We start from the raw sequence: 27144 nt of genomic DNA on the forward strand, positions 1-27144 counted from the left end.
CCTTTGAGGCGGCCTCGTATAGTGTGTTACTTAGCATCTGAAGCAGTGGGTGTTCTGTGTACCTTCAACACAGTACACACCAATCGTTTTTGGCTGATTTCCTATCTTGCTGCTGTGTAGTGGTTGTTGTCTGTGCCCTGACTGCAGTATACACCACTATATTCACCTCACCTATATAGCTAGTGATCTAGCTTTAACCATTTAACAACTGCCCATTGCCGATTAACGGCTTCAGGGGGGTTGTTTAACTCTGAGAGGCCGTTAATTAACTGCCTCCCAGAATTCTGCTCTTGCGTGCCCCGAGGTGTGCGCACTCGAGAGCATCCGTGACCGCCGGGTCGCATCACGGATCACGGTAAACGGCCGCTCAGTGATCACTTGGAAACAAACCGGCGTCATGTTATGACGCCTGTTCCTCCCTCCCCTCTCTGTACCGATCGGTACAGCGGAGGGGAAAGAGATCGGTGTCAGCAGCGATGTGGGCTGCATCTGCAGTGCCCACATCGCTGCTCACCGAATTTAACCCCTCAATTCCCTGCCAATACTCTGCAATACCAGTGCATACTCTGCAGTACCCTGCCATTACTCTACAGTACCCCGCCATTACTCTGCAGTGCAGTACCCTGCCATTACTCTGCAGTGCAGTACCCTGCCATTACTCTGCAGTACCCCCCATTACTCTGCAGTAACCCCCATTACTCTGCGGTACCCCCCCAATACTCTGCAGTACCCGCCATTACTCTGCAGTACCCGCCATTACTCTGCAGTACCCCCAATACTCTGCAGTACCCTGCCATTACTCTGTAGTACCCCCCCAATACTCTGCAGTACCCTGCTATTACTCTGTAGTACCCCGCCAATACTCTGTAATACCCTGCCATAAATTGCCATACCCAGCCATACTCAGAGATACCCAGCCATACTCGGTGATACCCTGAAATACCCAGCCATAGACGCCCCCCACCCCTCACCGCCCTCCGGTGCTTCTACCAACTCGCCAGTACGAGCAAAGCCAGAATCTTTTTTTTATTTTTTATTTCAGGCTTCCCAGCCTAGAGGTGAGATGTGGGGTCATATTGACCCCCCAGATTTCACTGTAAAGAGGACCTGTCACCCCATATTCCTATTACAAGGGATGTTTACATTTCTTGTAATAGGAATAAAAGTGATCAAAAATATATTTTTGGGGAAAAAAATGTCAAACTAAAATAAATAAAGTAAAATGAACAATAAAAAAATAAAATAAAAATTAAAGCGCCCATGTCCCCATGTGCTCGCATGTGCCACACATGTGAGGTATCGCCGAGAATGTTAGAGCGAGAGCAATAATTCTAGTCCTAGACCTCCTCTGCAACTCAAAACATGTAACCAGTAAAAAAAAAATTAAAGCGTCGCCTATGGGGATTTTTTAAGTAGCGACGTTTGGCGCCATTCCACGGGCATGTGTAATTTTGAAGAGTGACATGTTTGATATCTATTTACTCAGCATAACTTCATCTTTCACTTTATGCAAACATTGGGCTAACAAGTGGTTAATAATAGAGCTTGCAGTCAGTAGTGTTAGGAGATAGTGCGTGCTGTCTGCGTGCTCTGTACCCAGTACATACCGCTATAATATAGGGCAGGCCCCTACTTTCAAACATCCAACTTACAAACATCTCCTACTTGCAAACGCAAGGAGACAGCAGCAAGTGAGATGAAAAAAGATGGACGACAAAACAAATTATACAGGGGTGATAACCCTTCCCTATGTTTTCCAAAAAGCTTAAAGATAGTTTTTTTGACTGGAGCTACACTTTAAAAATGTACCGTTTGAAAATGACAAACAGATTCAACTTAACACAACAAACCTATACAGTCCCTGTCTTGTTTGCACCGCCTGTATACTGCTGTACTGAGTATATAGGGCCTGGGGGCCACACGCATTTCCTTTTTTTAATATGGGTACGGGGTTCCCCTTAATATGCGTACAAGACCCAAATAGGCTGGTAATGGGCAGGGAGGGCTACCCATGCCATGTTTCTCAATGATTTTCAACCATATTGCAGGAACCAGATATAACATTAAAACCGCAAGCAGTTTTAAATGGTGTTATTTCCGTTTAATGTCATTTTGTGCAGGGACTGTTCTAAACACGGGAAACACGTGGCACTTCACAGGCATACTACAGACACCCCCCAGGCACCATATTTAAAGGAATATTTCACTTTTTTTTTTCACTTTAATCGTCATTAAAATCAGTGCTCCCGCCAAAACGGCAGTTTTTAAAACTTTTTTTTGCAGTGACCCATGTCCCCTGAGGCAGGAGGCAGGTCCCCAAACCCTTTTTAGGACACTATCTTGCATATTAGCCGTTAAAATTAGCACTTTCCAATTCGAACGTTCGAGTCCCATAGACTTCAATGGGGTTCTAACGTTCGTACCGAACGCGGGGGTCATTCGCAAGTTCTGGTGCGAACCGAACCGGGGGGTGTTCGGCTCATCCCTATTCTTGATATCACTATAAAAAAAAAGCCTTTGAAAATTTGTTTGCAATAGCTCCATCAGTATCACCAGCAAAGCAGCTTCATTATTATCCCATTAAAGAAGAAGAGAATGTGCGCTGAATATCGAGATTTCATAATTTGCCATGTCACGAATGTTAATTCTCCATTACGAACGCTAGTTTACAAGACCGACCGCTTCTGTCTCGCCCTTGCTTCTGAGCATGCATGTTTGTACTTTGGACTTTTGTCGGACGGACTTGTGCACACACACTCGGAAAATCCGGCAGCAGACATTTGTCTGCGGAAATTTTTCAAACCTGCTATCCAACATTTGTCCAAGGAAAATCCGACAACAATTGCTCGATGGAGCATACAAATGGTCGGATTTTCCCATTAGCAAATTCGATTGTGTGTACAAGGTTTTTAAGTTGTCACTCACCCAGATCCCTGAAAATCAATGTTTTTTTAAGTTGGTTGGAGCTTTCTTGCTTTGACAAACTTCTGACAGACAAGTGTTGACCTTGTAGACAATGTGGTTGTAGCCTTGAACTTGATTTTTTTTACACTCAGACAGATGCCTCAGTCTGGAAAACTCCACTATTTGATTTAAGACCATGGAGAAATCATTCTTCTTATTTTTCCTGGAATTGAAAGCCCTTGGTTTTGATTACACCCTATATACTTCTGCCCATGTCAAAGATCCCAGAAAATGTACTACTACATTAAAGCGTATAAGTGCCAAGACTATGGAAAATAATCAGATTGCATATTCTTAACACATAATAAAAAACTTTTAACAAGTCCTCACTCTCTTCTCTAACTGCTTTTAATATGAAGCTATATATTCTCAAAGATCCTAAAGATCACAACAAACTCTAAAGTCAAGTTTCAGTTGGTTTCTTAAAGTAGAACTATAGGCAAACCTATTAACCTCTATTAGTAATTTTTTTGCCATCTGTGTCCCATAGGGGAGATCTCCCTTTACTTCCTGTCCTGTATCCAAAACAGAAAGCGAAACCAAATCCCTGCAAATTAAGGGAATCACTTGGGAAGCCCTAGGTTACCAGAACTATTGCAGTATTACTTTTCAGGGGACAACTCAAAATTTGGATTTTCTTTTACTTTCCATAATAATGATAAACAGGATTAGGGATGAGCCGATGTTCGCGTCGGATGTAAGTTCCATTCGAACATTGGGTGTTTGCCTGTTTGCCGAATAGAGAACAATTTGGGGTGTTCGTGGCAAATTCGAAAGCCACGGGACACCCTTTAAAAGTCTATGGGAGAAATCAAAAGTGCTAATTTTAACCTCCTCCCGCCCGCCCTATAGCCGAATGATGGCCTTAGAGCGGGCGGCTTCCTTCACCTGGCCGTCCCTGGACGGCCTGGTGTTTACTCCCGCAATGCGCGCCGCCGCGGGCGCGCATCGCGGAGGTATTGTATTCGCCGTGTTTTCCGGAGACAGGCAAATACAGATCGCTGTGAACGGCCAATCAAAGCGGCCGTTCACAGCGCGATCGCAGCTGCCAATGGGAGATGATCTCATGTGTAAACATATGAGATCATCTCCCATTGCCGTGTCTCTCCCTCCTCACACAGAGACAGCGTGTGAGGAGGGAGAGCGATCTGTGTGCCAGTGCTAGTGTCAGCCCCAGTGCCAGAGTCAGCCCCAGTGCCAGAGTCAGCCCCAGTGCCAGTGTCAGCCCCAGTGCCAGTGCCATCTGTCAGCCCAGTGCCATCTGTCAGCCCCAGTGCCATCAGTCAGCCCAGTGCCATCTGTCAGCCCAGTGCCATCTGCCAGTAGTGCCAGTGCCGCCAGTGCCACCTGCCAGTGCCTGCCGTCAGCCCCAGTGCCGTCAGCCCCAGTGCTGTCAGCCCCAGTGCCGCCAGCACCACCTGCCAGCGCCAGTGCCACCTGCCAGCGCCACCTGCCAGCGCCAGTGCCACCCGTCAGCCCCAGTGCCGCCCGTCAGCCCCAGTGCCGTCCGTCAGCCCCAGTGCTGTCCGTCAGCCCCAGTGCCGTCAGTGCCGTCAGCCCCAGTGCCGCCAGTGCCGTCAGCCCCAGTGCCACCTGCCAGTGCCACCTGCCAGCACCACCTGCCAGTGCCACCTGCCAGCGCCAGTGCCATCCGTCAGCCACAGTGCCGTCAGCCACAGTGCCGTCAGCCCCAGTGCCGTCAGTGCCGCCATTGCCAGTGCCACCTGCCAGTGCCACCTGCCAGCGCCAGTGCCACCTGCCAGCGCCAGTGCCATCCGTCAGCCCCAGTGCCAGTGCTGCCAGTGCCACCTGCCAGTGCCACCTGCCACCACCAGTGCCGCCAGTGCCAGTGCCGCCAGTGCCACTTGCTAGTGCCACCTGCCACCTGCCAGTGCCACCTGCCAGCGCCAGTGCCACCTGCAAGCGCCAGTGCCATCCGTCAGCCCCAGTGCCACCAGCCCCAGTGCCGCCAGCCCCAGTGCCGCCAGTGCCACGTGCCAGTGCCACGTGCCAGTGCCACCTGCCAGTGCCACATGCCAGTGCCAGCGCCAGTGCCACCTGCCAGCGCCAGTGCCATCCGTCAGCCCCAGTGCCGTCAGCCCCAGTGCCGCCAGTGCCAGTGCCACCTGCCAGCGCCAGTGCCATCTGCCAGCCGCAGTGCCATCTGCCAGCCCCATTTGCCAGAGCAATTAGCCAGAGCAAATAGCCAGCACCATCTGCCAGCGCCATCTGCCAGTGCCAGCCCCAGCCCCATCTGCCAGCCCCATCTGCCAGCCCCATCTGTCAGCCCCATCTGTCAGCCCCATCTGCCAGCCCCATCTGTCAGCCCCATCTGTCAGCCCCATCTATCAGCCCCATCTGTCAGCCCCATCTGCCAGCCCCATCTGCCAGCCCCATCTGTCAGCCCCATCTGCCTCCAGTGCCATCTGCCTCCAGTGCCATCTGCCTCCAGTGCCATCTGCCTCCAGTGCCATCTGTCAGTGCCACGTGTCGTCAGTGCCACGTGGGGTCACTTTGTGGGCATTTCCATTGTCCTGGTGCTCCAGGGCCTTCAAAACTGTAATAGGTGGTTGAGAAATAAGATGTGTAATTTATGCTCCTAGAACGCCTGATGGTGCTATTTCAATATTGGGCCTCTGTATGTGGTCAGGCTGTGTAAAAGTCTCACACATTTGGTATCGTTATACTCAGGAGGAGTAGTAGAACGTATTTTGGGGTGTCATTTTTGCTATGTACATGCTATGTGTTGGAAATATCTTATAAATGGACAACTTTGCGTAAAAAAAATGCGTTTTCATTTTTTTTCCACATTTTCCCAAAACTTCTGGAAAAAAAATGAACCATTCAAACGACTCATTATGCCTCATAGATTATACGTTGGGGTGTTAGCTTTCCAAAATGGGGTCACTTTGTGGGCATTTCCATTGTTCTGGTGCTCCAGGGCCTTCAAAAATGTAATAGGTGGTTGAGAAATGAAATGTGTAATTTATGCTCCTAGAACGCCTGATGGTGCTATTTCAATATTGGGCCTCTGTATGTGGCCAGGCTGTGTAAAAGTCTCACACATTTGGTATCGTAATACTCAGAAGGAGTAGCAGAACGTATTTTGGGGTGTCATTTGTGGTATACACATGCCATGTGAGAGAAATAACCTATTACATTGAAAATTTTGTGAGAAAAAAAAATCTTCATTTTGCAAAGAATTGTGGGAAAAAGATGACAACATCAAAAACCTCACCATGCATCTTAGTAAATACCTTGGAATGTCTACTTTCAAAAAAGGGGTCATTTGGGGGGTATTTGTACTTTCCTGACTTGTTCGGGTCGCAAGAAATGAGATAGGCCACCAGTACATCAGATGTGATCAATTTTGTGTGATTTGCACCACAGCTTGTAGACTCTCTAACTTTCACAAAGACCAAATAATATCCACTAATTTGGGTTATTTTTACCAAAGATATGTAGCAGTATAAATTGTGGCCAAAATTTATGAAAAAAAATTATAATTTGCAAAATTTTATCAACGAAACAAAGAAATATGCGCTTTTTTTCAAAATTTTCGGTCTTTTTTCATTTATAGCACAAAAAATAAAAACCCCAGAGGTGATCAAATACCACCAAAAGAAAGCTCTATTTGTGGGAAAAAAAGGACACAAAATTCATTTGGGTACAGTGTTGCATGACTGAGTAATTGTCATTCAAAATGTGAGAGCACCAAAAGCTGAAAATTGGTCTGGTCAGGAAGGGTGTTTAAGTGCCCAGTAAGCAAGTGGTTAAAGGCTTATATGAATGGTATTGTCATAAAAAGTGTTTGGGGACCCGGGTCCTGCCCCAGGTTTTAAAAATGGGTGTTTTTTAGGAGCAGTGATTTTAATAATGCTTAAAATGAAACAATAAAAGTGAAATATTCCTTTAAATTTCGTACCTAGTAAAGTGGCACATGTTTCCCGTGTACAAAATTACATTTCTAAAGGTATAAAAAGTAATTTAAAAGTACTGAATTGTTGGTCCTGGCAATACAGATAAAAATTGAAAAAAATGGCATGGGATCCCCCCAGTTCATTACCAGGCCCTTTGGGTCTGGTATGAATATTAAGGGGAACCCCGAACCAATTTTTTTTTTTAAATTGCGCGGGGGTCATCCTGAATTCCATACCAGGCCCTTCAGGTCTGGTATGAATATTAAGGATAACCCCGTGCCAAAAATTTTAAAACGTTTTTAAATCTTTTTTTTTGCATTGATACATGTCCCTGGGGCAGGACCCGGGTCCCCAAACACTTTTTATGACAGTAAATTGAATATAAGCCTTTAAAATGAACACTTTTGATTTTTCATGTTAATGTCCCATAGACTTTAGCAGTGTTCCAGTGGCTTTCGAATTTTCCCCCGAACACCGCATATTTTTCGGTGTTCTGCAGAACAACCGAACAACCAAAGTTTGGCCTGAACTTATGCTCGGGCCGAACTGTCCACCCATCCCTAATACGCATATGTTGTGCTGCGATCGTTAGGAGCAGGAGAATTTTTTTGTGTTCTTTGGTGGAAAATTATGGTAGTAGCAAGAAATATAAATGCTAAATGTAAAAACAATGATTTTTTTTTACTATTTTGGGTGAGTTTACCTTTGATAATAAAAAAAATCAGGAGCTATCCATTACCATTTACCACAAAATGAAAGCCCAATTTGTCCTGAAAAAAAAGTATAATCTAGCTAGATGCACAAAGTAGTTGTGATGATATGTATGGTTTTACTAACACTGTCAACGTTGCAAAATTGTGCTTAGGCATTAAGATTTGTTTTACCCTTAGGCGCAAAGGGGTTAAAGTGCGTTTACTTCTTTTATAGAATGTGTAAACAGTTTAGTGTTATGCATGTTCTGGGCATAGGTTCACTTTAACAAAAAAAAGGCTTCTGCCTGAAATTCTCCCTGACAACCTGAAAGGCCATAGGCCTCTGATCATTAACACATATGGTATCTCACACTGGCACAGAAGCATGCAATTCTATACTCATGCATACACATACAGTACAATTACTTGCAACTAATACACAAACACACAAAAAAAAAGGTTTCCAGTGCAGGATAGCAAAAAAAGAAAAAGAAGAATGACAAAAGAACACAATCATAGTCTACGGTGTTAAACTCCTACTTATGGGTCAAGGCAAACTTAGGTTTATCTATCAATGCGGTATTTTTTTAAATGTCATTTTTTTCTTCAGCTGTTTTCTGTAAGTCAGGAATAACTGTGACCTTTCAGCAGTTAGAAATAGTGTATAAAAATAATTGCTCTGAGTCTGAAAAATACCACAGGAAAACAACACAAACACATTTTACAGCAAAGTCGGTCTTCACATCTAATCTTCAGTGTCTTGTTTAATTATACTGAAGTATTATTAAGGTGTAAGCATCAGACATGGACACATGTTGGCCATATTGTATTGAGTGAGTGCATAATGAATATTGAAATATAAACCGACCTTTGAAAACATTTTCGGAAATAAATCCACCAGTGAGGACTGATTATCTTGTATTTCTTATATCTCTATATTTACATATGGATAGATTTTCCAATCGACTAGATCTGACTGCAAAACAAGCTCGCTGTCAAAGGGTATGTTGGCAACACTTTCTAAAGTGCCCACCAACAGTTTTTCTATGTGTGCTGTAAACTGCACAATCTTATATATTTCTTCTGTCTTTCTCCGATTTCTGGAATTAGGCATTTGAGAACAATTGACCGATCCTAAATTGGATCTGATTGAATTGCTTGTGGCCTACCCATTTAGATCTGAACTTTTCTCAGCAGACTAGGGCAACATGTGTTTATGTCTGTAGCAATGCCCCATAGGGGTTTCTGAATATTGTGGTTCATCCGTCACCCTGAACAGTCCATAGGCTTTGTTGCTTTTTTGTGCTTTTTTTGTTTATTGACGGGATTTAACTTGGAAGGAAATGGTATATGATAGGATGCCCAGAAATAAATAATGCAACTTGCCTGTATACACTGCTGTATATACACTCCAGTCTTCTCTCCAGCACAACTGTTGCTTAAGACCTTTTTCCCTTACTCCTCCAGCACTTCATTTGCTGCAGACCGTTACTCCTCTAGCACTTCACTTGCTGCAGATTCCCAGATCAGCTAGCACCGTATGGTTGGGCCTGACACTAACTCAGCCAGTTTTCAGTGAATTGCCTTTTGCAGGCAGAGGCCTTGGGTCACTATGATGTAGAAATAGTTCAGGTGCTAACTGTCCTCTACCCTGCTACTGATCCCAGATAGCTCTCTTCAGGCCTTGTCAGCCAGCCTGGCTGCAACAACCTCTCTCTCCACTGCCCTTCACTCTGGTTCTGAACCCATCTCAAACTGCAGACTCTCAGTTCTCTCAGGCAAGCCTCCCCAGTCCTCCTGACTGTGCCTCACTCAACAGCCCTCCTGGTTTGTCCAGTTGTCATCTCTGGAGTCTCTTAGCAGTGCTCTCTCCCATTGTCCTCTCTTTGCTCTTTCAAGTGCCTCTCTTTTCTCCTCTCGCATGCATCTGTGCCCCGCCCTCGGTCCCCCCTCCCTGTGGGCCCCGAAAGCCTCCACACTCTCTCAGTCCAGCTCTTCCACCCGACAACTACTCCCCAGCTGGGCTGACTCTGGGTATTTAAGGAGGCCCGCCCCCTGCCAATCCAAGTTGGGGATTGGTCAAGGCTCCTCAGAATACCCCAGGAAGCTCCAACTCACCGCCACTCTGCTCTTTCTCACACTTTCTAGAAAGAAGAGGGAGGTGACTGGTGACTGTGATGCTAGCACTGAATCGCCCAGCCCTGCCCTGAGCCACTCCCAGCCCAGAATGAAAACAAACAGGCCTAACTACCAGCTAGTCCTGCCTAAATATCTCTACTCTATAGAAAAATCTAACCCCTAGCACCTACCTGACTAGAGGGTGCTATATTTCTAAATGCTGTATATGAGGAAACTAGGATATTTGCAACATATTGCAACCAATGCTTCACAGTAAAGTATAGGGGGAGATTATTGAAAACAGTATTTAGTAGAAGTTGGCATTGGTTTGGACCAGTGTACTCAGGTTTTAAAGTGTTAGTAGGTGTCAGAATATTGCATTGACCTCTTGTGTCAATAGTGGTAGGCTTGGTCTCTTCAGAGGTTAAAACTCTTTTTCTTTTTTTTTTAACCAAGACCCCTGACAACAGATGTAACTGTTAGAACCAATTAGAATAGAATACAACAGAAAAGACCTAAGCAATGTAAAATAAGTTAAAGGGCAATACACAAAAATATTAAAACAAATCAATACAACAAGCAATTGCCCAGAGCACTAGAAATTAAATAATATGATATAATAATAATAGTATCTTTCATAGAAAAATGTGGAGCACAATTCACTGACATGGCACGACATCCATGGAAATAGTGAAAAACAAGAATTAAGAAAAAAGGATTTTATGATTTTAAAGGTGCCATTGTTACCCCCCCCCAAATGTGAATACTTAGTTATAATACAAAAACTTTTTTACACAAATTCCTTGAAGATATCAATATCCATAAAAAACATTTCAGTGCAGTTACATTGCATGTAGGATGCTCCCTAAGAAAGGTGCTTGTTCTGCTAAGCCATAGCCCATACATATAGAAAACAATATACTGTACATTTGATATAATGACTACTAGACATGTGCACTGCAGAAAAATGTGTTCGTTTTCATTTCATTTGTTTTTTTTGTTTGTTTTTCGGGTCATTTTTAATGTTTGCAAATTCATAAATTCAAAAATTCGTAAATTCATAAATTCGAAAATCCAAAAATAAGAAAGACATTTTGAAAATTCGAAAGAATAACTAACTAACTAATAATAACTAACCATTAAATTATAGGTATTGGAATTTCCTTTCAAATTTTGCTGTTAGTGAACATAGTGAATACAAATTTATCCAAAGTTATGAATTATTCGAAATAACGAATGCCGCATCTAAATAAATGGAACAGAACAAATGAATAATAATAATAGTTTTTATTATTATTACTGTTATTTATTATTTACAATTTGTTACGTTCCATTCGTCTAGTTACGACATTGGTTATTTCAGATAATTCGTAACTTCGGATAAATTTGTATTTGTTACATTCGCTAACAGCCAAATTTGAATGGAAATTCCAATACCTATAATTTAATAGTTAGTAATAGTTAAGTTATTATTAGTTAGTTATTATTTCAGATTTTCGGGTTTTCAGATTTTCGAATTTCCAAATTCTCAAATTTCCAAATTGACGAATTTACGAATTTTTAAATATTCAAATTTACAAATATTCAGAAAAATTTGTTAAACTGTTTTTGTTAATTCGGATATTTAAAAATCAATGAATTTGTCTAAATTCGTTAAAAATGAATTTGAAATAAAACAAATTGCACAAGTCTAATGACTACTGTATATTTAGGGTGCATAACCAGATCTTGGTCATTAGTATGTGTGTACATGGCTACGATTATATTTATGTTTATGTCTTATATTATAAACATTCATGTATGTCTGTATATTCTGTAAACAATCTTAATTTATTCCCTAATATAACAGGGTCTCTTGAGGAAGCCAGTTAATGTTAACTGCACTCAAATGTTTTTATGGATATAGCTATCTTTAAGGAATTTTTGTAAATTAATAAAATAGTTTTTGTATTTTAACCACTTAAGGACCGCCTCACGCTGATGTACGTCAGCAGAATGGCACGGCTGGGCACAAGCACGTACCTGTATGTTGCTTTTTAAGTGCCCAACCGTGGGTCAGAAGCGCGCTCCCGGCGGCGCGCTCCTGACCCGGTCCTGTGCTCCGTGACCATGGCCACAGGATCAGTGGACCCAATCGCCGCTGGTGTCCTGCAATCGGGTCACAGAGCTGAAGAATGAGGAGAGGTCTGTGTAAACAAAACTCTCCCTGTGCTTCCCTGTGTGGCTGTCACCAATCGTCTCTTCCCTTTTATAGGGAAGGACGATCAGTGACGTCACATGCCAGGCCACGTCCGCTACAATAAAAAAAAGCACATAACGTCATACATAACACCTACACTGCCCCCTAGTGGTTAACTCCTTCACTGCCAGTGTCATTTACACAGGAGTCAGTGCATTTAAATAGCACTGATTGCTGTATAAATGACAATGATTCCAAAAATGTGTCAAAAATGTCAGATGTGTCTGCCATAATGTCGCAGTAACAATAAAAATCGCTGATCGCCACCATTACTAGTAAAAAAAAATATTAATAAAAATGCTATAAAACTATCCCCTATTTTGTAAACGCTATAACTTTTGCGCAAACCAATCAATAATTGCTAATTGCGATTTTTTTTACCAAAAATATGTAGAAGAATACGTATCAGCCTAAACTGAGGAAAATAAATGTTTTTTTATATATATTTTGGGGATATTTATTATAGCAAAAAGTAAAAAATATTGCATTTTTTTTAATTGTCACTGTATTTTTGTTTATAGCGCAAAAAATAAAAACCACAAGGGTGATCAAGTACCATCAAAAGAAAGCTCTATTTGTGGGGAAAAAAAGACACTAATTTTGTTTGGGAGCCACGTCGCATGACCATGCAATTGTCAGTTAAAGCAACGCAGTGCCGAATCGCAAAAAGGGGCTTGGTCCTTTGGCTGCAAATTGGTCCGGGGCTTAAGTGGTTAACTAACCAAGTATTCACTTTTTGGGGGTTATCATTATTTTTGTTTTTCTAAAAATAGTATCTTCTGCAAATGTAATGATGGTATTAGGTGAATTGGAGTACTGTTGTAGGTGTAAAGAGAAGATTTAGTAATGGACACAGCCCTATGGAGAGCCAGAACATTGTGATATGAATAAGAGGAACCTAATTAATCAGATGTTGGCTCAGAATGCTGAACAGAATTTGATATCTGGCATCTGGTAACATAATGCCTATGCTGAATTCTGTAGTCATCCAAAGTAAGGTTATCCATGCATGGACCATACATGGTTCAAGTGAATGAATTTCCCCTTCCACAATTCCAGGTGGTTGGGGGAGATCTTCCCTGGTGTGTCTTTTTATTCTGACAGCTATTGGCTGCATTGCTAAAATCTGAAAGGGTGGTTGAACAGAAGTTTATCAGTAGATCAACTTCTGTTCAACTGCAGTGGCCACACATAGATATAAATTCAGACAGTCCCTGCTCAATCCACCAAATTTGGTTTCATGTATGGCCAGCTTTAGGATGCATATCAAGGTATAGCTGACACAACCACAAAAAGTAAGATAGTACATGAGACAAGACATTCTCTTCCTATCTCCCTTGTACAGGATCAGGGCCTGGTTGGATTCTCCTCGTTTTTTTTTCCACAAGCATTTCTTCAGAAGAACGGGTGTCATCTCCTATCTGCCAGGGATCACCACAAAGACAGGTACTCCTTTCGCACATAGCATAAACTCTTCCATGCTCTTCCCTTGATCTCTACTTCACCGGTACAATCTAATCTCCGTATAATGTCCAATAATGTTCAAGGCCTTAATTCCCCAGTGAAAAGGCGTAAAATTATGCAACAATTTCATGCCCTCAAAGCTGATGTTATCTTGATGCAGGAGACGCACTTCCCCATTTCTTATAACCCCATTTTCCTACACAAAAACTTTTCTCAATTTTATTTAGCTAATGCTCCCAATAAAACAAGAGGGGTTGCGATTTGCTTTGCCAACAAAGTTCATTTTCATCATTCCAAAACGATTAGAGACCCAGAAGGCCGATACATCCTGGTCTCTGGGACAATTAATACAGTGACTTACACGTTTGTTTCCTACTATGCTCCAAACTCCCGCCAGGACCATTTTTTTGAAAAGACTCTCTTGATGCTGAAATCCCATCTGAAGGGATTTATTATACTGGCGGGAGATTCGAACATTCCATTTGACCTTTCCTCAGACAGATCTAATCCTACAAAGCCAATGCCCAAAAGACCTCCTAAAAGCAGTCTTAGGGTTGCACATTCCATACAATCAGCAGGCCTAATAGACATATGGAGAGAAATGAATCCCCGATCCAAAGACTATACTCACTTTTCTATCCCTCATAATACATTAACCAGAATAGACCATATCTTTATTCCTCCACATTTCATCTATTTGGTCGAATCCTCCAAAATTTATGATTCCTCTCTCTCTGACCATTCCATCGTTTCTTTAATTATTCGTGGGGGAGGAGGAGATAAATGACCATTCCAATGGCGGCTTAATGAGTCTCTACTAAACAATCAAGCTCACTGTGAGGTATTAAACTCAGCCCTTTCGGACTACTTTACAGATAACAATACAGACTCAATTTCGCCAGGCTCCCTGTGGGCGGCACACAAGGCGGTTATGCGGGGTAAAATAATTCAACTCTCAGCCCGTCTCAAAAAGGAACACTCTGCAGAGCTTATACGACTCAAAGAGGAATTCCAAACACTTAGCTAAAGTCACAAACGACATCCTACCCCAGAGAGCCTGGCTGAACTTGATAGGGCACGCATCGCACTTAATCTTTTACTCACTACCTCAGCAGAAAAACATCTGCGATGGACAGGAGCTCGCTTCTATTACCAAAAGGATAAAATAGGTGCCAAACTCGCGAGTAAATTGTGTCCTCGAACTCGTACCTCGGTCTTCCCTAAAATTAGACAATCTTCGGGTACCCTCACTCAAAATCCGGTAGAAATTTTTAAATCATTTCATGATTATTATAAAAACCTCTACACTAAGACAACTCATACACATTCCAAAGCTAGGAATCAGTTCCTCGATCACCTCGATCTACCTCACATACATCAATCTCATAAAGAACTAATGGATGAATCCTTTACCCCTGCCGAAATACTTGACGTCATTAAAACCCTTAAATCTGAATCAGCACCGGGCCCCGATGGTTTCTCTGTCAGATATTACAAAACTTTTGGATCAAAATTAGCTCCCTACATGGCCCGGTTCTTTAATTCTCTCCGGGATGGAGCCCCCCTCCCGAATGATTCTAATACCGCATTTATCTCTGTTATACCGAAACCTGGTAAAGATACTAGTGAAGTGGGAAATTACAGACCCATCTCGCTGATCAATAATGATCTTAAAATTATGACTAAGATATTAGCCAACAGAATGTCCAGTTTTATATCTAACTATATTCATAAGGATCAAGTGGGCTTCATCCTGGGGAGACAGGGAACGGATCAGGTGAGAAGGGCAATTGACTTAATATCACTATTGAATTCGCAATGGGACGGGGGCCCGACACAAGAAGGTCTTCTGCTGTCTTTGGACTTACAGAAGGCATTTGATTCTGTTTCATGGCCATATCTTTTTGAAATTCTCACCAAATGGGGTTTCGGGGCAAATTTTATGAACATTCTAAAATCCCTATATTCAACCCCCTCTGCTCAAGTACGTCTATTAGGCCACCTTTCTCAACCATTAGATATCTGTAGAGGTACTAGACAGGGTTGTCCCTTGTCACCGTTAATCTTTATTATAGCTATAGAAACTCTAGCTATCGCCATTAGAGCAGATACAAATATTAAAGGTGTTCGCTGTGGTTTAGAAGAGCATAAATGTGCTCTCTTTGCCGATGATATGCTTATATTTCTGACTTCACCCCTAATCTCCACCCCTAACTTACTTCATCTCCTCCGGGACTTTGGAACTATCTCAGGTCTCCAAGTTAACACTTCCAAGTCAGTTGCTCTTAATATTTCAGTTCCCTCATTAACCATCTCCCGACTTGCACCCTTCTTTCCCTTCTCCTGGGCCACAGATAGGATTCCCTATTTGGGTATTTCTCTCACCAAATGTGTCAGTAATTTATACAATGCTAATTACCCACCCGCCTTCAGATCTTTAGAAGCAGATTTAACTAAATGGTCTAAAGAAGGATTGTCTTGGCTGGGCAGGCTCAATGCAGTCAAGATGAACTTATTTCCTCAAATTTTGTACTTATTTAGAGCCCTTCCCATACCTATTAAAAAGTTGACCCTCAACAAATTCCAATCAAAAGTGGTTGGATTTGTCTGGGGAAAACAGGGTCATAGACTGAGGCGTGACATCCTGTTCCGCCGGACAACCCAAGGTGGTTTAGGACTTCCTAACCTCTTTTTATATTATCAAGCAGCACAACTAGCACAATTTTCAGCAATATATACTAAAACTAATAGCCCAGACTGGGTTTCTATTGAGAACCAGGCAGTACTTGACTACACATTAGATCACCTATTAGGGAGACCAACAAAACAAAGACCTGCCATATTGTCCCCCACACTTTCTCAATCCCTAGCACTATGTGACAGACTATATAAAAACGAACACCTGATTTCCCCACTGAAACCCCTCGTACATTTATTCCATAACCCTGATTTCCCTCCTGGCCTGAATACCCAAGATTTTCAATGGTGGTTGAACAAGGGCCTTTTCAGAATTGGACATTTCATTACACCAAATGGACCCATTTCAATGGGACACTGCTACTCCAAACTAGAGATGCCCGATTCAGAACAATTGAGACTTTCACAGATTAAACGTTTTATACATTCTCTTGAACTTGACAAATCAAATAGTTATAATGCTACGATTTACGAGCAATGGTGCTTAAAACAAGGTCACCGCAAAGGAGGTATTTCCCTCATCTACTCGTCCCTGGCAGATAGGAGTGACAAACCGACATATGCTCGTTCTTGGGAGGAAGACTTGGACATCCAACTAGATACGGAAATGTGGTTTCGAATTTTTAGACGTTCTTCCAAAGGTATTTTGAATGTTTCCTTAATCGAAGCTAATGTCAAAATTCTAACGAAATGGTATTATGTTCCTGTGAGACTTTCAAAGATGTATTCAGAGATTTCACCGCTTTGTTTCAGAGGATGTGGTCTTTTAGGTTCAATGTTACATATATGGTGGACATGTCCCCGCATACGAAATTTTTGGAATAACTTTATACATCTAGTGAGGAAGGTCTCGAAAGCCCCAATCCCACAAGATCCTTCATATATCCTTCTGAACCGCAGGCTACACAATACCCCTAAACATACTCAACAACTAATCTTTTTTATGTGCTTGGGAGCCAAGATCACTTTAGCAAAAGCTTGGAAAACTTCTAGGGTTTCCCTTGTGGCTACCAGGCACAAAATCTCCTGGATTATGGTTCAAGAACAAATAGTAGCTAAATTACGGAATACCATTCAACAATTTGAATTGACATGGGATCCATGGGCCCAACACATCAAAGTACAATTGTTTCCAGGACACCTTCTGTCTTAAATTTTACATGGATGGAGCCAGGACCCTGAATCCTGTACATCTCTCCCTTCCTTACCCTCCCTCTTTTCTCCTGAATTCATTTCCTACTTCTCTTTTTTTTTTTTTTTTGTGCTTTTCTTTTCGCAGGATTTTTCATATTTAGTTATGGATTTGATGTTGCCTTATTCTACTACATTCTTCCTCAGTTAACCTTTGTGGTTCTAACTGGAGTTTACTAGTTCTAAAGAGTTCATTTGGAATTGAATTGGGAATTTTGAAGTTTGGCAGTCCGCTTCCCTCCGGGGAGCACAATTTCTGGGTGCTGTCCGGGGGTTTAAAGGGACGTAGATGGGGGGTTCTTCGGCGGGAGTCCCCCGAGCTATCCCACTCCACAGTGTGAGCCCATTGGGGTGGAGTGGTGACCTTGGGGGTCTCCTTAGAAGTTGCCGCTATGTTTATGACTTAATTCTTCTACACCTCCCAATTAAACCTTAATCAAAATCTTTTTTTTTTCTTTCCCTATTTCCCTTTTATCTATGTGTATGTATGTATGTATATATATATATATATATATATATATATATATATATATATATATATATATATATATATATATATATATATATATTTATATATATTTTTTTTTATTTTTTGTGTCCTTTTTTTTTATATATTATTATTATAAATTTTAAATGAAGTGGATCTTTACACTCCAAGTCTTTCATGACATATAATAGTCCCAAATATATCTGTATAAGATACCTTGTATAACTTGTCTTTTTCTGATTGATGCATCCTGCCTTATTTGAATTCTCTGTCTTTTATGTTATGTTTTTGCTTTATTTCTATTTTCTGATTATACATGATGTATTTACCAAAGAGTTAAATTCAATAAAAATTATTGAAAGAGACAAGACATTCTCAGAGAGCAGATGGCAGGTTAAACAAGAGCCCAGAGTTCCCTATTAGAGGAAGTATTGTATTAACAGTTTACTACTGTAAACAGCAGTACAGAGGGATTTCTTATGATAGTATTTTTCCTAATTTTCATAATTCTATCACTCCCAGTCCATCCCTTTATATTGACCACCACTTGCAGAAATTGTTAAAATAAATATCATACTATAGTAGAAAAGAACTCAACTCATTTTTATTTACAATGTACCGTATATACTCGAGTATAGGCCGACCCGAATATAAGCCGAGGTCCCCAATTTACCCCCAAAAAACTGGAAAAAATTATTGACTCGTGTATAAGCCGAGGGTGAGACATGCCTGTCCATCCCTGTGTGTCGTCCATCCCTGTGTGTGTCCATGCATCCGTGTGTGTGTGTGTCCATGCATCCGTGTGTGTGTGTGTGTGTGTCCATGCATCCGTGTGTGTGTGTGTCCATGCATCCGTGTGTGTGTGTGTCCATCCATCCCTGTGTGTGTGCATGCATCCGTGTGTGTGTGTGTGTGTGTGTGTGTGTGTGTGTGTCCATGCATCCGTGTGTGTCCATCCATCCCTGTGTGTGCATGCATCCGTGTGTGTGTGTGTGTGTGTGTGTGTGTGTGTGTGTGTGTGTGTGTGTGTGTGTGTGTGTCCGTGCAGCCTACCTGTGTCCAGCCTGCCTGTGTCCGTCCAGCCTGTGTCCGTCCAGCCTGTGTCCGTCCCGGCCTGCGTCCCGTCCCGGCCTGCGTCCCGTCCCGGCCTGCGTCCCGTCCCGGCCTGCGTCCCGTCCCGGCCTGCGTCCCGGCCTGCGTCCCGTCCCGGCCTGCGTCCCGGCCCGTCCCGCAGCTCTTCGTCGGTGGCCATTCTAGGATTCAAAAGCCGCGCCTCCGTCGGTGATAGGCGGAACACTCAATTTCCCACTGACTGCTGGGAAATTGAGTGTTCCGCCTATCGGATGTCCGTGATAGGCGGAACACTCAATTTCCCAGCAGTCAGTGGTCCGCCTATCATGGACGTCCGCTCATCCTCATACTACGGACGAGGATGAGAGGACGTCCGTGATAGGCGGAACACAGACTGCTGGGAAATTCAGTGTTCCGCCTATCACAGGCGAAGGCGGAGACGGAGGCGCGGCCTTTGAATCCTAGAATGGCCGCTGTCTGTCTGCTCGACACGCTGATCGGGCAGACAGACAGCGATGACTCGAGTATAAGCCGAGGGGGGCACTTTCAGCCTCAAAAAAGAGGCTGAAAATCTCGGCTTATACTCGAGTATATACGGTATTTATTGGACCTCACAGTACTACAATTTAAAGTGGAAGTAAACCCATCAATTTAAACAGTTAAAAAAAAAGGCATGCCGGAAATGCTAACTGCACATTGGCTGTGCTCCCAGACAAACTATCAAACCATCCAATGGCTGGTGTCATAACGAATGACATGTGCAGCACCATAGCAGTTGAAGATTAAACAGAGGCAAAGATGGCAGCTTCCTTGGCTGAAAACAATAGGGGAGTTTACTTCCACTTTAAAGTTCTACAGCTGTCTAAGAAGTGATTTCTCTCACATTAGTAATATATCCTGTCACTTCTGATGAATCTATAGGACAGGAAATAAAGGGAAAAATCTTACTAGTGGGACACACAAGCCAATACTAAACGGACAGTTGTTGGTCACATGTGCTTCCATATTCTCCCTGAATTCCTTCTGGATTCCAACTCTTCAGGCTGTGATGATGTCACACTTTTACGGACACTTTTACGTCATACAATACCTTGGAATAATTTATTTTTGAGGAGAGTTCCACTTACTTGCTGTCCTAAATTCAGAAAAGTCTAAGGGACAGAAACTCACCAATGGGGACAGAGATGACAACTAAAAATAATCACCTCTGTAAGGATTTATTGCTGTGTGTCTCTCTTCGCAAGGGCAAGGACTAATCTGAATGGTGAACATATATGTGTCTGCATCACATGCATGTAGAAACTATAATACTAGTAATTATGGGAACATTATTATGGAATACGTACAGTCCTCTGCTTGCTGTCTACATTTAGATTTATGAAGGCTTTGATCTGAAGACGCAGTATATAACATGTCATAGTATGATACAACATGATCATGAAGGTAAATCAGATTTTTATGACATTTTGAGTAGAATATCCTCTCTGGACAAGGCAGATGGCTCGGCAGTACTATACCATGTTGTGGTATCCTTGCACTGAACAGCACAGCTTACATCTGTAAATATATGGGTTCAGTAATCATGCATTAAATCAGCAGAGATGGGATAATTTATCTGAAGTCAGAAGAAATTCTGCCAGCATTAGCAAGTTTGTCTTTGTGGATAATGTTCAAGCCTAACGTACAGTCTTAGCATTTTTCCTGAGATAAAATTAGAACCATTGTATCTGAAAGCCCAATTGATAACATCAGAGTGGGTAACAGGGAGTCTGGTTTTACGCATGTTTACTTTAACTCATTGTCTCAGATTGGCCATTTTTAGTTACGTGGTAAAGCTTGAAATAGTATCTTGTGGTGATATCCATAGCATGGCCTGGGTGAGGCTCAGAGGATGACGCAATAATGAACAACAAAAACAAACATAGTAATCATAAATAATACACTGTGACACAAATTATTTTCATTGTGTTATGGTCACAGCATTTATTAAATAACAATAAAAATGTTATTGCTCAAAAACCTTTAAAGCCAGGTGCTTGACAGCGCCACCCATTGTCATAGTAAACTCGTACCAGCTACCGGCCATTTACAACCAGTTTGATGGGTGCACACCAGTCATTTTGTGCCATTGCTCACCCGGAGCAAACTTTAATAATTACTTCTTTCATTACCACCATATAATCATACATATTTGTGACCATTAAGGTGAAAACTATCATTCAAACATTACCAACAAGCCTACTTTTTTGGTTCATGCCGACGCTGTGAAAAAAGTATGACATGCCACCACAAGTCATTCATCTTCTTCCCAATCCTCAATTCACCAAACTTATGCATGTCTAATAATAGCCATATTCAAACTTTTGCCAAGAGGGTTGACCGGTAGGCCAAATTGCTCACCTTGCTGTAAATTCTTTCTCAAGTTTTCTCCAAGTTATAACCACCAGCTCCCTATGTCATATCCTCAAACCGTACCCAACTAATTTCTCATCCTTCTCCTACTTTCCAGCCTACTATGTCATTTGCTCATTCTCCTATGTGCTCAGGGCAGCCCTATTGCAATTTAAATGACTAAGACAGTTTAATACCCCTCTTTTCCCATGCCTACCTGCTCTTTCCTGCAACTTGACAGAAGAGGGAGTGTTTTTACACAACTCTGATGTCAAGAATGCATGTCCCTGGCAACTCACTAACAAGGACAAGGAACATGTTTGGTGGAGGAGCAATTAGCTGACAGCTTACTTTCGGAAGGTAACACCAGCTGTGATAGTTATCCCAGTATGCAAAACTGCTGGCTACCACTTGAGGGCGACTCAGTTTGCCAGATGACTCTTCCACTAGGCAACTAAACGCACAGATTAGTTACGCCACAATAACACAGGAAAGGTCCTATGCATTTCCACCTGATTGGTCATCTTCAGGAAGCTCTGAAATGTTTCTGACATTTATACATTACGAAATTAAGCTCCTACACCCAGCTTTCCTTGAATTTCAATTTCTGATTATGAGGCCCCTCTCTGCTATCATCTGTATTGTTATGTCATCTTCTCTGAAAGTGAAATCAGCATTTGTGAGCACCTGTCCATGAAATTAATAGATACACCACCATTACCACCATGATTTTCTCCATTTATCCAAGGTAGCTTCCTATTCTGCCTGTTGCTCTTTTAGTGTTTTGGTTAAGTACATGCTTCATCATTATCATCATCATAATTATCATCATCATCATTTTCTGTATTGCAACCCTATTATGGTTCAGAGGGAAAATAACGTCAATGCCTATAATTAAAAACCAAAAACAAGGATAAAACACATATTCGTGAATATACAATGCATAACCTATAATTTGTATTTGTGCATTTTTCCAGATGTATATTCAGGTCAAAAAAGGGTTGCTATGAGCAAGAGCATAACAATTTTACCATAGGAAGTTAACACTGAACAGCCCCCAATTAAGTCTTTTGAGATGAAACACATTGGGCAGGTTACAGTGATGACATACACGTCATCATTATGATGAATAAACATTTTATGCAATGTGATATAACATGATTTCTTTTTACTAAGGATGGGGTTTGGGTTTGCAACAGTTCGGGGTTCCAACCAAACCCTGCCTGTTCACGGACCAGGTGATTAATTTGAGCTGTTCACACATCACACACCCAAACATGAGTCCCCAATTGATTCAGTACCCATTATCCTTGATTATAATACCCAATATAAGGACATAGAAAAAATAATTAAACGTAATTGGAATATCCTGCTGGCAGACAGACAACTACAACAAATACTTCCCCCAAAGCCTAAATTTGTATATAGGAGAGCTCCGACTATCCGAGATAAGATAGTGAAAAATATCCCGGATCCCCCCAAAAACAATTTCCCATTTTTTTCTGGGAAAGGTTTCTTTCCCTGCAAACGATGTTTTGCTTGCACAAGAACTAGATGTCAGAATTTAAAAAGGAAAAATGTCACTTCTACGACCACAGTAAATATATATGAGATCAAAGATTTTATTTGTTGCAACACCGAGGGAGCAGTCTATGCTCTAGAGTGTAGCTGCGGCCTCCAATATGTAGGCCGCACAAAGAGACCTCTAAGAATACAATTAAAAGAACACGTACAGAACATCATAAAGAGATTTGATAAGCATAGCGTGTTGAGACACTTTGCGACTTTCCATAATAAAGATCCTTCCCAGTTAAAGTTTTGGGGTATAGACATTGGCATGGTGGTCACAAAGTGAGAACATTAAGCCAACTTGAATCCAAATGGATCTTCACTTTGGACACTTTCGCACCACAAGGTTTAAATATATACTTCGATATAAATTGCTTTATCAATGATTTTTAATAATTCTCTCTTGCACCTGCTACCAATTATTTATCATATATTCCTTTAAAAGATGCTCCCATATTCTCCTCTATGACCCATATTACTGCAAGATATCTGTGAATTCATAGATGATCATTGACATAATATATACACACTATCTTTTAAATTAGTTATTGTCCTGTAGAAGGTTTTTTTTTTCCCTTCTTTTTATACTAAATTTGGTTTTAACACACATTTCCCTCCCTTTTACTGCTCACCTTGACTTGTTTTAATTTATTTTATCTTCTAGTTGTTCATATTAATGTTAGGAATCCAATTTGGTATACATGTAATCAATTTAAATTTTAAATTCAATATATTTTAGTAATATAAATGTAATGTGTATGTAACATTGTGATTATAAACAGTTCCGGTGTCACCAACCCTCTGACCGTTCCGTAGCAAATTCATTTGCAATGAACCACCATATTTATGTCTACTAACCAATTTCCAGCGACAAATAAACAAATAAATGGCCGTGATTGGATTTCCGGTGATCGGACTACAATAAAATGGCCGCTATAGCAATTAGGCTTAGATATATAAGGGACACTTCCTTCTCTCTATCTATTCCCTGATGAAGTCACGTGACGGTGACGAACACACATCGGAAAGAGAGAGAGACACCGGAAGTGACGTCCGAGCCCACCGCTCGTTTTTTGTATACACCGCTTTTTGTTTGTGCTAAATGTGAGTACCCTGTTGTTACTAAATAAATAAGTTTGAGTACGAAACTACTACACTACCAAGTACCGTTCTTTACGCCCTGTGAGGTATACCCGCCCTGGGACATCCCGTTTGGGGATGCAAGGAGACCCTTATCATTTCTGTGATTATGCTGTAACCTTACAGCTGTAAGGTAAGGGGACACCCATCCACCCACCGAACGGAGGGAAAGAAAGGATTGCTGCACCTCTATGTTTGCATGATCCATAAAGCACTAACACTTAATCTTGGAATGATCTGCTTTTGATGGTCGCACTGGCAACATTTGCACACCCATCTTTATGGACTGTCTAATTTTATGATCAATCATTTATGAATAATAGAGCACTGGCACTTAACTTTATGATACTTTGTTGTTTGCAGTGTTTTGCACAATGAATTATATAGATTGCACAGTTAATTAATTTATGCTTGTTACCGTATATTGGCTGCTATATACACACATATGTCTCAGTGCAATATCTGCACAAATTAGTTTTGGTACTTGGCACTTTCTTTGTATTGTCTGCTATATACATTTTTTTTGCAACATTTGCACAAATGAGTTCTGGTATTTGGCACTTTTCTTGTATTTTTGGAGCATCGCACAATTTTGCACTATACAGGATAATTAGCTCCGTAATGGTACACCCGTACCTAGCCTTTATTCTGTTTTGATTATTGTTTGGCACAATTTTTTTTAAGCACACATGTTCTACAGTGACATTTAATGTGTATGCTGGATTGAAGAGGTGGTCATTTGTACATTGTATCTGCAACTTATTTTTATTTACTTCTCTTTTTTGGTCTTAGGCTCCTTTCACACGGACGATCCGTTCGGGTCCGCCTGTCAGTTTTTCAATCGGACCTGAACGGATGCTCCATAGAGGTCTATGGAGCGTCGGATGTCAGCGGTGACATGTCTGCTGACATCCGACCTGCTCCGATCCGAAAAAGTGTAACGGAGGAAAAAGCTATTTTTTCATCCATCATCGGATCGGGTGACGACGGATACTGTGGTCCGTCATCACCCGATCTCCCATAGGGGAGAGCGGCGCTGTGACAGGTCCATCTCTGCGCAGTGTGCAGAGACGGACCTGTCCTCTGCCTGCTCAGTGGAGATTGCTCCGGCGATCCCCACTGTGAAAGCGGATATCCACGGGGCGGATCATCACTGATCGGCCCCGTGTGAAAGGACCCTTACTGGTAAGCTACCCCTCCCTTACTACTCTCTCCTGTTTTCTATTTCACTTCTTTTCCGTACCCCCTCTTCCTATATACTGCGCGGCACTACTACACATAGATAATTCACTTTTTGGGTTAGGATTAACCCTTTCCAGTGCATGCAGCATTTTTTTCAATCTCTGTATCTAGTTGGTTGGTGCGGAGGTATTTTACACATTACATTGTTCACACATCCTGCTGCAGCATTCATTTATTGGTGGGGTGGGCTGATATTGATTAACCACATATGGTCATGTCCAAGTGTGTTTCCTTCCTAACATACATACCAAACACTTATCAAGAATAAGGGTCTGATATATATTTTTGGGGGAAAACCCAAGCTATTTTTTTTTAAACATTATTGGTTGTTATGGTGCCGTGGGAAGGAAGCAGTGGCAGAAAGGGGAGGAGTCTATGAAAGTACTTTATGACCCGCATGTATATAGGGCCATGGTGAGCATATGAGTGTTATGGCTTTGGTGTCGGTGCATTGTAAGAACACATAAGTGTGGACTAGCACAGTTTAATTCTACATATACAGTACATAATGACAGTCCGAGTTAAGAACTTTTAGTTGTGTCAGATTTCACCAGATTATGGACAAAATTGGACGAATTTTAGGCAAAGCAGATTTTAAATTCATTCACCTGTTTGAATAAAAAGCGTCCTGTATTTTTAGACAAATAGATTTTTTTTTTTAAATCAAGTCATTTTTATTAAAATGTATTTCACATTTTTATAATTTTAGCAAAGAAACTATCCAAAGCAAACAAACAGTAGGAGGTAGAGAATTATACGTATTGCTGAAGTGGTACTGACACCAATCCATAATACATAGTATATAGAGTAGATACAGTATAACATATGAACGTACAATAGGTTGATTTTTGTTACCACTAAATCATTATACTTGTCGTATTGACAATAAAGCCTAACTCAGTATGTATGTACTGCAAGTATTAAGTGTTCTCACCAAACTGCATTTAAAATATTTAAGTAAATCATGCAATCTTTTAAGTGTGGTTGTGTTGTGGTTATCGGAGCAAATGTTGTAATCATTGGAATGTAATTATAGGAATGGCAGGGCTAAAGCCAGTTTTGCTAGCCATCTGCCCCAAAGGTTAAAGTATTTTTAGGGGCAACCCTTAGCCCCATACACACGGTCGGAAACTCAGAGGGAAAAGGTCTGATCAGATTATATTTTCGGAAAATCCGATCGTGTGTGGGCTCTAGACTTTTTCCGTCTGAATTTCTGACGGAAAAAATTTGAGAGCAGGACCTCAAATTTTCCGACAACAAAATCTAATCAGACTTTTTCCGATCATTTGTAGAGGTTTCTGATCGGAAAAAGTTTCTCGCATGCTCAGATCAAATTACGAGACCAAAGCTATTGGCTCCTAGCCGCAACGTAGTCCCGTCATAATGAACGAACGTTATCACGTTCAGAACGATCGGATTTTCCGACAACTTTGTCCGACCACGTGTATGCAACACCAGTTTTGGACAAAATCCATTGGAAAAAAACTGACGGATTTTGTTGTTGGATTGTCCAACCGCGTGTACGGGGGCTACCACTGGTACACTAATTTCTCCCTAGCCAGGTCAGTATTAACCTGATTCTCCCAGGCAGTAAAGGTAGGAGGGCGTAGGGATAACCAGTGTTGTGTAATACGTTTTCTTGAAATGAAAAGTAATCTGATGGCCAGAACTGGACAAATCACTTTAGAAATTAATTATATTTTATAATTATTATAATAGTAACTTATCCATTCCTATGACCTCTATGTCTGACCTGATTATAGCCAAGACAATCACTGCAGACAATTATCATCAGATAGCTTAACTCACCAAATACTTGGCAGTCACGAGAATCTTTATTGCATGCAGAAGGTTGAGGGAAACACTGATGTGTTTAAAGTGGTCAAAATGTATATTTATTTTCCTAGCTGCAATGTACATCTTGTAGGAACAACACAGGAGCTGACCAATGAGGAAAGA

This window comes from Lithobates pipiens, unplaced genomic scaffold, assembly GCF_037356315.1.
Source record: "Lithobates pipiens isolate NorthernLeopardFrog02 unplaced genomic scaffold, aLitPip1_a1.2 Scaffold_13, whole genome shotgun sequence".
NCBI classification, from domain to species: domain Eukaryota; kingdom Metazoa; phylum Chordata; class Amphibia; order Anura; family Ranidae; genus Lithobates; species Lithobates pipiens.